The sequence below is a fragment of the Lates calcarifer genome, linkage group LG1 (assembly GCF_001640805.2).
Source record: "Lates calcarifer isolate ASB-BC8 linkage group LG1, TLL_Latcal_v3, whole genome shotgun sequence".
Classification (NCBI taxonomy): Eukaryota; Metazoa; Chordata; class Actinopteri; family Centropomidae; genus Lates; species Lates calcarifer.
The window spans coordinates 14,133,547-14,147,124 of NC_066833.1; the positions used below are offsets into that span (position 1 = coordinate 14,133,547).

General features: G+C 39.4%; 1 protein-coding gene across 1 annotated transcript in view; it reads right to left on the minus strand.

Moving 5' to 3' along the window:
* The window catches only part of LOC108880453 (receptor tyrosine-protein kinase erbB-4-like), a 261,354-nt gene that overhangs the window by 135,092 nt on the left and 112,684 nt on the right, over positions 1-13,578 (minus strand).

Genomic DNA, 13,578 nt, shown 5'->3' on the forward strand with positions numbered 1-13,578 from the left:
TTTTTTTTGGGAGGAGATAGGCATGGACTGGTTGGGGATGCTACTTACATCTATGATAAATAACACATACACACTGATATTTTTGTCAAGTGTTTGCCAAATTAGTAAAAAAAAAAAAAAAAAGTGCAGATATAGACACACTAATCAACACACTGAAACACAGTTATTTCAGTAACCCTGCTTGCATACTACAGTTGATCACACAGTTGATCTTTTGCTGTAAGAGTATGGCTCACCTCTGGGTTTGTTCCCATCTGGCCTTTCATCTTTCCTGTCTCTACACAGAATTCTTCTAGCATTTTATTATTAATTCTATCTTCCTGTTGGCACTCCTCTCTCTCTCTCTCTCTCTCTCTCACTCTCTGTGTATGTGTTTGTGTGTGTGTGTGTGTCTCTCTCTCTCTCTCTCTCTCTGCTTCTCCTCTCCTCAAATTCCGTATTCTTTGTTGCAATTCCATCCACCTGTCCAGTCGACTTCTATTTTCTGTGGGTTTCTGCCATTTTCTGGACACATCTATTTTTTTTCCTGTGTGCTTCCTGAGTATTCACTGCTGTTGATTTTAACTCTGTCATCTCTCTTTCCTGCTTTTTTAAAGACACTGTGCTGTTGGTAATACCTGTCCCCCTTTTTTCACCTCAAGTACATTTTCCAGCTTTCATTTAAGTGCATTTATGTAGTGTTTACTTTATTACCAATACTATATGTATCTTGCTTGTTGTCTACCACTCTGTCATTGCCTTTTATTTTTTTGTTTCTATGCGCTTGTTGTGGCCAAATTCTTGTGTGTCAGTCCTATCATATTTTCTTTATCTTCTTTCCATTTTCTTGTTATTTCATATGTTTTACAGCTAGTCTCTCTACCTTTTCGTCCTTAACTGTAATGCTTGTGATCATGTTTAATCCTTTTCTGACTGACTGCTTTTATTACAGGGCTCTTCTTTACTTTTTAGAGGGTGGAATCATAAAGCTGTGCCTCCTTGAATTGAGCTTAGGAAACTAAGAGGCAGCAGTGTGTGTAGAGAACACAACCTGCATTTGTCAGAAAAAGAGTTTACAGTAATTATCAGTGTTAGTGCTACCTAGCTAGGTATGCTGTAGTTATGCTATTATTATAGCGTTGTATGAAAGAGAATTAATTTCTGTAACATAGCTTAATTTTTTGGCATCAGCATAGTTTCTTACATTGTTTAATACAATGCTTAATTATTTACTTTCATTTGTGTTTTAAGTAGCCAAGAGAAGACTAGATTGTTTTTTCCTCCTTACTTTTCATGCTTTTTTTTTGGGGGAAAAAAGTGTGTCTTGACTCGGTGTGGAATGAGACAAGTCAAAATAACAGTCAACCAACAACGTTGTTGCTTATTTGGTGGAAATCTCTGTTGACCTTAAGTGTCCTCTATTAGAATTAAAACTTGGGCCACATTCACAGCCTGACGTGCCCTCTACTAGGTTTTTCCTATAGTTTGTAAACCCACTGGATTGCAGCTGGCTTAAAGATGTGGACACGGACATTTGTTCCTTTAAAGCATTAGAATTTTGTTTCATTTGTATTGCCATAGCAGTGTGGTTTCTCCCACCTGCCCCGTCTTCACGCTGACAAAAGAGCCATCAGTGTGACAGAGAGGTGACGGGTCCTTCCCTGAATCTTGTCACGCTGTCACCCATGAGCTGTTACCTCTCCCTCTGAACACCTCCACCCTGAAAGATCTTTACTGATGCTTTGCATTTTAATTCAAGATCCCTTGCACATCCCCACTATACACTATACTGCGCTTCCTTTTATACATCTTGCACTCTATCCTCTCGGCTAGCAATAAACTAGGCCAAACTCATTTACTCCTTTTCTCTACACAGGCCACTCTGTGGCAAAATCTTTCAATTCCATTTCCTATTTACTCCCCATCATTACACTACAGATACATGTGAGGAAAAAAGGACACAGCCTCAAGGCAATACAGGCTGTGGAGACAAATGGGATTGTGCTTGAACAACTCCACATCTAAGCAGATACAGTATGAGATAAGTGGAACTATTCCAATGTGACCTGGACAATACTCACATGAGCTTGTGGTGATTAGCTAGGTTGCACATAGCATAACGTGCTGCTCAGGAATGATATATGGCAGACCTGGGTGTTTTCAATAACAGTTAGCGTGGGCTTGAGGGGAGCGGGATGGAGGGTAGAGGGGGTCATAAAATGAGGATAGGTGTAATAAACTGTTATTGCACCCTTGAGGCAGGGCACTGGGATCAGAGGAAAGGGCCATTGTGGCATGTGATGTCTAGTGAAATTTACTTTTTTTATATACATTTGGTCCCCAAAGCATGCCTTCAGTAAGACTGCTGATTTTTGAAACCTGTCTGGTTTGAAGTGTTTGTTTTTTTTTTTTTTTTGTCTGGTTTTTTTTTGGTGTGTGTGTGTGTGTATTTTTTTTTCCTCGTGTGATTTCTAATGAAACACTATGAAATCCTATAGCTCTGCATGGGCCTGAGATGGTACGGAGTGCCAAGTGAACCATAACAAAACCATCTGTGCTGTGTGGAGTGCATATAGAGGAAGTGTGAACTGTCTGAAGGTTTTCTGCAAAGCTTGGTATCCCTACTAGTGATGTGTCTGCATGTGTGTGTATGAATGTGGGCTGGGTGTAAATAATAGACTTCAGGATGTATTTTCTCCCTCTTGCCGCCTGATCGCATCCATTTGTCTCCATGCTCAAAATGTTACATCTGAGCCTGTGTATCACAATAAAGGTTGTATGAAACACAGTCTCTGCTCTTTATAGTGGTGTGACCTGCCTACCCAGGAGGACATGCTACAAGACACTGAGTTGTGGATTGTTAAACATAGTGTCCAGGATGTAAGAATAGACTGCATCATATTGTTTAAAAATTTATCTTGTCTGCTCGATGGATTCCATTCCTTAGCATCTATCTATCAAGGCTTTAAATAACGAGATTATGAACAGTGAACTTGTGTTTAGTCTTGTTTATCTTCTCATTAGATTTCAAATGATGACAAAAATATGGGCATATGATCAAGGTAAATTTGCATATTTATTAGCAAAGAAAAGTTTTTCCAGGTGCCAAATAGATAGATAGATAGATAGATAGATAGAAGTGATGTACTTGTAAGTTTGAAGTCTACCTCTATGTGAGTGGAGAAGAAGTACTTCTATTTCCTGTGAGAATATTCTCCATCCATCTATCTTCCTCTCAGAAATCAGTCACAAACTTTCTGAGGGATAGATGGGTTGGTAGCTGGGTTTCAATGGTTTCCAAGCAGCTCCCATGTGTCAGCCACCAGACAAGACCACAATGCATCCATCACTGTCTCAGACACAATCACTACAGTCAGCTATAGAGTGAATGCAAACAGTGAGCTCTTTACATAAAAACTAAAAAATGTTTAAATGTTGGCAAAGACACTGGCATGCTGCTGAGCTGCATTTTCATCAATTTTAATTTCAGAATTATTTTCATCAGGATTACACAGGCACTGCACCATGGTGATGTCTGTTCCTTGCCCACTTCATTTCATACATAGTGCACACAACAACTTCATCAATAGTGCCTTCTACAATTATTGAATGCTTATAAAGCTGGCAAGTCTCTGAGGTTTATAGGCTCCTGCCAGTGAAGACAGCAAAAGGTCATCCCAATAGCCAGTAACTGACTGAATTAAATAAAGTTGCAAATGTCACTTCCATAAGTAAACACTGTCAGTAGCTGAGCTTGGCTAACGTGCCTTGAATAAACAGGAAGACCTTATAGAAGTTAAACTGAAATACTGCCTCGCACAGCGCAAAAATACAACATTTTCTGTCAGGCACACTGAACAAAAAGTACCACATCTGAAGTCAGAACTGTCCTTTGTCCCCTAATGTCCCCCAGATGAGCTTTAGTGGCTAAGTATGAGTTACAAGCCACTGCTTCTGATGGTAATCATGGCCCAGATTATCGTCCATCTGCTGAGCGGCTTAATAAGCATCAGAAACAATAACTACTATGAGTGTTCGTGATGACGGTACGGTCCAGTAACACTAACCTCTCACTGCCCTCTGAGCTCTGGTCACCTACCAACAATGCTGTTGCTGTCTCCATATGGTCAATCATAAATTAGCATTCATGCCCTTGCTGGTGCACACAGCCCCAACACCTTGTGGGACTTTTCCACAGAGGATAGCCTGCAGCTGGCAGTGTGTGCTTACAGAAGCTGATTACATTGCCTGAATTTGATATATCCCTAATAAGTGGTCCATGGGTATGATCTCTACATTTACTGTACTGTTCAGTCTCTCCTCTCTCATTTTCCCCTTTTCCTGCATTAGGCAGCCGTTTTCAGCAATTACACTCACACTGTACTCCAGCACCAAACAGCAGACTGAGAAGACACAAATGGGTAAAGAGCATTTACTTTGTAAGATGAAGGAAAGGAGGAAAAAACTTAGTAGCGATATCTGTGATTAATTGTTTGTTGACTAACTGATGTCAATAATTTCATCATTAGAGTAAAAAAAAAAAAAAAAAAAAAAACAATGCAGAGGATAAGGATGTGTGGCGTAACTATCAGAAAATCTTTTACTATTTGATATGATTTAACATGTGTTTGCTGACCACTTGTAAGGGATCACTTGCTATCTAATATGTTTGCAATGACAGAGTGTTGTGTATGTGTTGTTGTTGGTGTTGTTAATGGTTACCATTGCTATCAAAGGAGTAAAGAATAAGTCAAGTAATAAAGGGTAGTATGCATACTGCAAACATTTGGGTATGAAGTTTGAAGAAAAAGTCTAGATTGTTGTGGGAAAACTGGAGGTGGAACTTTTTATGAATTCATGTATTTCTTTATTTGAAGACAAGTTATTTTGTAATTCGGTGGTCCAGGTAGTCATCCGGAACATTTTTGTGTGGAATCCTGGAGAACTGGTCAAGGCAAAAAGTATGAAGGCTGCACCCTATTCATTTATTATCTCTCACCACCTCTGTATCTCTGTAGGATTTAAACTTCTTTCCAGACAAGAAAAATCCATCCAAGTCACAGGGGAGTGATTGGCTGACACTGACACACACCTCATTACCCAAAATCCTCCAGCAGCTTCTTCTTGACTGAATGCACTGTCGACAGTAGATCTAGTGAAAAGGCTTTCAGACCCTGCACTGCCCAGTAGAAATGTGTGAGCGCGTATGACCTCCAGTTTTGGCTTAGTGACTTAGAAACACACAAGCTCTGTTTGCTTATAATTTTACTAAATTGATTTTAGATTAGTAAGGCTCTGGGGTAAATGCACTGTAGCCTAATTTCAAGACTCTTTGGCTGTTGTGGTTCTGAGTTCAAATATTTGTAAATAATAATCTTTTTTATTCTATGCAAAGATGTTTCTTTGAGCTTAACATGTGGAAGGAATTTACATGTGTTGAAGTTACTAGAAGTTAATATTAATGGTGTGATTTCATCTGTGTAGTGGTCAATTTCTACAAAATTTAAAATGGTCAACCAGTCTGTTGTTTAATGCTTTTTATTTTCTGTATTTATGATTGCCATTGCAACCAGTTGTTAGATACCATTACAGGAAATACAGTTTAGCAGAGATGATTGATGGAACTGTTTTCCAAGCATTGATTTTGTGGTGTTATGGAAGATTACAGAGAAGATTTAAATGAGTACATTTCAGGAAGCCAGGAACGACTACGAAACCTGCCATTATCAGCAACAAATGACTATGAAAGCTGTGATTATCAGTGATAACTGAGGTTCTCTGATTACTTTTGCTTCCATAGGAAATAAATGGATGTCCAGTGACTTGTTGTTGTAATGCAACATAATATAACTTTATTTTGGGAGGTTTATTTGTCAGGTTATTTTGGGAGGACACAGACACAAGTAAAATATTTTCTCTAAATGTTCAGCAGAGAGAATAAAAAAGATTGAGAGGTCTGAATTTCACAAAGTTTAATATTTGAAATCACATACAGTACACTGTTTATCTAAGCTGTAACAGCAGGGATGAGGAAGAAGCTGTATAAGATCCACAAAATGTCATTAGAATAAAGTATGAAAAGCAAAGGAAAGTAACATAATATTGTGAAGTGTATCTGGCAGAAGTCAGATCACTTTTCATCCACTGTGTAATTCTGAAAAATGTAGATGATGGGAGTGAAGATAAGGGGTTTAACTGCTGGGTTAAGTGGGTAAGAAGGAGAGATGGTGTATTTCAAATATTCTATATGTGTATACTGCATACTCCACAATTAACTTAGGACAATGGTACCTGATCATGAGTGCATGACCACCAGCTGCTGATATCACACCATTATACCAATTATGCTTTAACCACTGGAGGGCAAAATGAACCAGGTTTAGTGAGATGCTGACAATAAGATACACATAATTTATGGTGCATTTCAAAGCTAAATAGTACTCTAAGTATCTTCATCATTTTGTCCAGAAGCGTCATTACCGAGCAAGTGGGTGGATATTTTCTCTGGGGGTCAACTCAGCCGACTATCACTTCAGCAAAGACTGAGGCAGCCAGTGAAGGACCCTCCATGGCTGCTTTGGGCAGTGCTTTAAGAGGCAGAGCTTGGTTTTAGTGTGTGTGAGGTGGATGATGATAGTTTGTTTAGCCTCCTCTATGATGGACCAGATCAGGCCTCTAAAAGGGCAGGTGTATGCCTAGTTCAGCTTGTTGAGCAGAGAGGAATTTTTGACCCTCATGTCAGGCACCATGTATTCTCTCTTGAATTTTACTGCAGTGGTATTTTGATTAAATATCATGCCAGCATGGGTCCCTGATTAAGTTTGAGATGCCAGCTTGTTCTCACACATGCGTTTCCACAGCTAAAGAGCTATTACAGCTCAGCCGACTACAACATAAACCTCACAGCTGACTCTTGTACTGTTGCTCACAGGGTGATAAATGGTAGCGCAGGATCGCCAGTACATTATCCACTGGATGATTTTCCTTAATGCAGTTGGACCTCATTTCCCTTAATTATATCCTTCTACTTTCAGAATATTAATCTAGCACACCCAGTTAAGATGTTTCTTTATGCCTTTATAAATCAATACAGTATTACAGTAAGTCAAAATACAGTCAGCTTTTCAAGGTTTGGCTTTTTGACTTTAAGACGTCAGTGTGAAGACAACAGAAGATCAGGAAATCTGCCTGTGTCACAAAGTTGTTCTCAACAAATGAGAAGAGCAATTTGCAGTTAGGCCACAATATTACCAGACCTGTTTTAACCTCAGGCTTAACTATACATGTGTTTGTGTGTTCAGGCACAATATACATTGCATACAGGATTTGGGTTAGAATGTGTGTGTCTGTGCACATATCCACACGTGCATATATGTGTGATTACTATATTTCATGGCAAAATCCACCTGACTTTCCTTGAGCTTCAGGCACAGCTTCTCCAATCACTGAGAGTTTTCTAGTTTTCCCAGGAGGCTTTGCCTTTGCTCTTGCAGTCTCAGAAGCTTCCTACTAACACAAGGTGCAGTGAAATTTATGCTCTTTATATGCTAATAGTAGAAACAGTAAACCCCTGAGGTGTCTTGAATCCCCATAGTCTGCTAAAGAGAGACTGTAGATAAGCTGAGCAATGGGGTCAAATGAACAGCTCACATCCTAAATTGGTGCAAATGTGTGTGACAGTGTTAGTGGTGTGTGCATGGGAGAGAAAACTTGGTGCATGCGCATCTCTGCAGTGGCCTTGAGCTATGCTGTTTCTGACAACATGTTGACGAACTTGAGTGGACCTCAGGGGGTGATCAGTTAAGTATACACACACACACACACACACACACACACACACACACACTTTGAATTTGGTTTATTATGATTTAGATTCACACAGGCACCCACATAAATCATGGGCTGGCAGAACTAAACAACACCTCTGTGTGGTTTACATCTACAAATGACTAAGAATGATAAAGGAAAGGAAATTACCTTTAACTTAAGACACAAATACACTCACAGCACTTTGCTAACCATAAAAGTGAAAGCACTGGTCATTTGTTCATTTATATTTTCCTGAACTGGCTATACCACCATAAAACCTTTTAGGGAGATAAACATGGCAGATTGCTGGTCATACAAAACATGTGGTTTTGACAATGGAGATTGTGTCTCCAATCAACAATCAACTTTAGTTTCTTTTAACCGTGACCTTGATTTCTCCCTCATTAACCAAATTAAAAATGACTGCAATCCACAACTTTAACCAAAGAATCTTGTTTGCATAATGACCACAAACTACAGTATATATATTAATCTGATTTTGTGTGGATGGATCTGTCCAGTTGAGCAGGTTATATAGTCACAGAGGTAATCATTTGCTGAAATTAATTTAACATACTTAGCAGAGTTTAAAAGAGTTTAAATAGTGATTGTGAAGCTCTGAAATGTTTAGACTGCACTGCTGTGGTAGATTAAGTCATTTTATATCTCTACATCATTGTCAAGTTACCTGTTTCCTTGCAATAATCAATATTCATAATTAAGACTATGAGGCAGATAATCTTACATCAGTGCTAATGCAGTAGTACTATTAATTCTCAGAAGAACAACAATTTCACAGAATCCTTCACTTTCTGATGAAAAGATGAGCCTTGTCTCTACTGAAGGGGAAGAGACCAAGTCTGATGGCTGGCACACAATGTCAGATGTAGTGTACGGCCCAGAGGCCAGCGCTCTCACAAATTATGTCATTTTGTCCTTTCTTTAGAGAAGCTTCATGTAAATTGATACAGTACAGGCTCACTGATGCTAAAATATTACATATATAACCTTTAACATCTGCTTCTACCTTTGTCTTCTTTCATCTCCTGCCAGTTTCGACCCCTATTTTTTTTATTTCCCCTTAATTTGATTTCTTTCATTCCAGATTTTGTGCATGACTTCCTTCATATTCTCAACCATTCCCACTGCAGTATAAATCACAATCAGTTCAGTGGGTCCGATATTTACCAAGGGTGAACCTGCAAATTGCTACAAGAAAGAAAACTCATAATTTAAAGTATTAGGTACTTTATAGCTGGTCCTTTTGGGAGTTATCTGTCTTCATAAAGCATCAAAGAGTGACTGAAGGAGGGGGCTGATAACCATGCATTGTGTAAAAATGCTTTTAAACCATAACTTATTGTATCCAGGAAAAGTCGACAACCGCTCTGTGCACCTTCCCTACAACATTCACATTCACAGCAGGAGCTATATCCTCTATTGCTGGCCACTGAACAGCTCCATTGGGGCAGTTGTGTGTTAAGCAAACTGCTGAAAGGCTCCTCAAGGGTAGCTGCTGAGGAGTGGGAGAGTGTAACTCACATACTTTCCCTACAAGCCTTTTTCCAGCAAGTCTGGGGATAAGAACCACTGACCTTCCACATGCAAACCTGCTTCTCTCGCCTCTAGGCTTCCACCACTTTCTACCTTCCCATTTCCATCCCTTTCTCTCTCTCTCTCTCTCTCTCTATCTGTCATTCTCAATTCAGGCCCAGGTGTTGGACCCTATTTTAGCCTCCATTCTAGGAGTGAGTGAAATCCTTTCTGATAGTTTCTCTTTTTTTTACACTGCATCTGGGACGACACTCTATCAATTAAGCCAGCAGGCTAGTCAAAGTGTTGCCTCATATCCTTCATGCCTCTAGCGCATACCGCTTTCCAGCCCCCATGTGTGGTCCTACCCATGAATCTTAATCTTGTACCCAAACAGTTGCCATCAATTATCCTGGCTGCTACTGCTAACTCTTCCCCTACCTCCCATTTTTCCCCATTAAAAAAAGCCTTTATTCCTCCTTGCTGCGACGGAATTGCCTCGCTCGCTTGCCCGGGAAATGATTTCTCAGCAGACCCGGTGCTTTCCACAGGTGGAAGGTAGGAATGGATGCATGTGTGTGTTGCTGCGTTAACTGTATATGTGCCTGCAAGCGTATGTATTTCTGTGTGTGAGCTGTGCAGTGAGGTTGTTATTAATGGTTTATCCCAGTCAATTTCCTTGCGAGAAAATGTTTGGGAGCAGACAGCTCACCAGGCAGAGAGTTCAGCAATCTCTGTAATATCAAGATAGAAAATAAAACGAAATTCAAATAGTAGAGGTTTAATTCAAAGACTACCACAACAATGAAACCAGTTACCGGCTTTAATGTTGTGGCTGATCGGTCTAAAGCAGCGTACTATAATAGTGGTTTTACATACAGGCAAGTGTTGATCCAGCTGGTAAAATTTTAAATCACATAAGCAGCACTGGTTAGGCAGAGAAACCCTGACATTTAACACTAAGTTTATGCAACAGCAAGACAGAGTTTTTTCAGAGTGTGATATTTGCTTCTAAAGCCTATCTTCACCCAAGGACAGCACAGACAACAATAGTTGGTGTGCCATGTAAAATGCAGTTGAAAATGTACATCAGCAAAACCAAACAATGCCTCAACAACTGCACAGCACAGCGAATCAATGGTTTACACCCACAAGTGGGACAGAAAACACAGCTTTGCCAAGGATGCCACACATATCAATGTGGTCACTGAGGAGGAGAGAGAGACTGAAATGCCACCTGTCCACTACTTGCAAGCAGACAAACATTGCTACCCCAGCATTTCTATAACAAAAGCAACTCAGCCCAGTCTCAGAACAACGGGTGTGGTAACCATCATCTTGAGACTGAGGAGGCGATGTCACACTTAGCACCAAAAGGGAGATGCCTTCAGAAGAGATGACAGATTCTCTTCCATAAGGCGTGGCATCCCCACATTTCACATTGAAGTATTTAGATGAAGTTTTTCATCTCTTCCTTTTTTTTAACCCTCTGTTGGACTGATCTAAACTACAAGGTTTTAAATTTTAAAGTTTTCTGTCACACTTTTTCTGAGGGCGCCTTTGTGCACTTAGCAAATTAACAAAGAGTGTCTCTCATGCAGAAAACAAAAAGCTGGCGATCAATTCAATACAAAAATTTTGCATCTAGATTGCATGTCTTATTCCACGAGCAAACATCTCTATCTCTCTTTTCTCAGCCTGTCAGATAGTGACACGATTTGTCATTCAGGAGATTGTATGTTACATACAACACACATGTCTAAAGCTGTCAGCATGGTAAGATAATTTATTCCATTAAACCACTGGAACACACTGACAAGCAGACAACATGAATGTTTATGTGTGAGACATCGAGATGACAAGAAGACACTGCTAGAGGCATTTCTTTGTCTGAGTGAATTACTGGTTGCTTGGCTATTGACTCCTGGTTGGACTTGGCTCACCTCACCAGTACAGTGGAGAGTGTAGCCTCTGCAAACGATCTTCCAACGTAGAACCACTCTATGGCTAAAATTATAGCAAGTGAAAATGCTCAGCCACACGCTGAGGGAGAAGACCAAAATTAAAGTATTAATAAGTAGTTGATGTGCCAAGATCAAGAAAATCCATGGCAATTACACACATTAGTTTACTAAATTATCTTCATTACTGAATTTCTGTAATTTCAACAAATTATAATTATAGTTGCAGTTATGGTACCATAAAATTATGATACTTATGAATTTCCCCTTGAGTTATTGAGTTAAACACAGGATCTTACACCAACCTGTCAAGGACATGAGAGTTTGTAACGCCAAATGCAGCAATGTAAGATTAAAACAAACAAAAAAGATCTTGATTAACTGTTTTAATAACAATTTGCTGCAGTTGCAGGGATTATATCTAAAGGTGGGTAAAATGTTGTTTGCTGCACTCAAAGATCTGTGGTCAGATTTAAACTGGAAAGTTTCTGGTATGTGCCATACAGTGCAAGACATCCAAGTTACCATGCTTCCTTATTGCAGTGCACACACACGGAGGAGCTACTTGTGATTCTACTGTCCTTGTCACCTTGCATTCCTTTTAATTTGCAGCAGGACCACCCTTTTCATAACGCCCCAGATCGATTATAATTTATTTTAAGGCTTAGCGGATGAATGTAAATAGCCAGGCACTGACGCTTAAAAAGATATAAGCTAACACACAGGCAGGCCAAACAATCAGCTGGGATGCAAATAGTGAATTCAGTGTTGCTTGTAATCTATGTTCTTATTAGAGAAGAGAGCAAATATATCTTGTAATACAATATTGGACTCTGCAGTAAATCACCAGACATCAGAGAGCTGCAGTGGTCAGGCAAAATGGTGTGTGCCAGCACTGTGTGTGTGTGTGTGTGTGTAGGCACCGTATTACAACTAGGAGAGGATAGAGAGAGAAAAGAGAGGAGAGTGCAAAGAGAGGGAGAAGATGGCTTGCATCATAAAGTTATAAAGTCATTTACTTACATGACACCTAAACATAACTGAGGCAGTCAGTTTGGCACATTTTTTCAGTGTTAAGTTCACCATTAACATGAGTTATATGTGACTTATGTTTCCCAGGAAAACACTAAAGAAACTCCTTTAGAGCTTAAGGGGTTTCTCTTTGGAGGCAGTGACTGGACGTTTGGCTCACTTGTATTAAGTGGTAAATAGCACTTGTAGTAGTAAATCTCAAACTTTCATTACCCTTTATCAGAGGTAAAACATCAGGTCAGTCACACAGTAGTAGCATGTAAATAACGTGCTGTAAGGAGAGGTCCAGCAGTAGGAAGTGCAGGACTTATTTTCCTGATGTTTTACATGTATTCTGTATTAACTTCTGTTTTGTCTTTTGTCTTGGTCATTTTTTTATGTACTATTTGTGTTAAAACAAACTGTATCCAGGTTCTAAAATGTCAGAACAATATATACAGGAGGTATAGCACGAGCAACACGTTAGCAGAGCAGCAGCCGAAGCCTGAGAGTCTCTTAGAATTATGTTTATATGCAACTAAAGTGCAACAGCAAATATGTTTAATAGGAAAAGTAATTGCCAGTGGAATACAATTTTATTACTGCAATGAGAATATGTGATGAATTTTATAAATTTGGCAAGTCACAAATACATTAATACCAAACATATTTGTCAATGTTCATAGGCAATGTATTGGTTTTCCACCGGAAAATGATTTTGCAGGACAATATCCATTTGCAGTGAATATTAAATATTAAACTTTTCAATCGTTACGTTTAGGCACTGACGGCTCTTGGTTAAGATTATGGGAAAGGCTGTGGTCTAGTTTAATGCTGACAAGTTCATAGCAACCTCAGGCACAACATGTTTATTTACATTTGACCAGAACCTTGTTGCCTAAATCTAAATGCGGATGGGGACAGTTATGCACTTTGTATGCCCACCCACCCTAACCACCTCCTGCCACTTCCAATGACATTCATAAATGTAATTCTTCATTCATTTATAAGTTTGGTTGAATAGAACCACCTTTAGGAGACAAGGTTGTTTTATTCAGAGTGTGAGGCAGATAACTGAAATAAGTGACGAAAAACACATTGTTGAGAGACAGAGCTGTGCTTCTTTCAAATCCTATTTTATTTCCTGCTTTGCCAACAAGACAGCCTCAGCCTGCTTGTCTTACTGTGTACTTGCTCAATTTCATACTGTTTTACCTCTTGCTTTATAATATCCTGTTGATATCACCACATGTACTGTTTTATTGGAGGCACTCTGTGACAAACC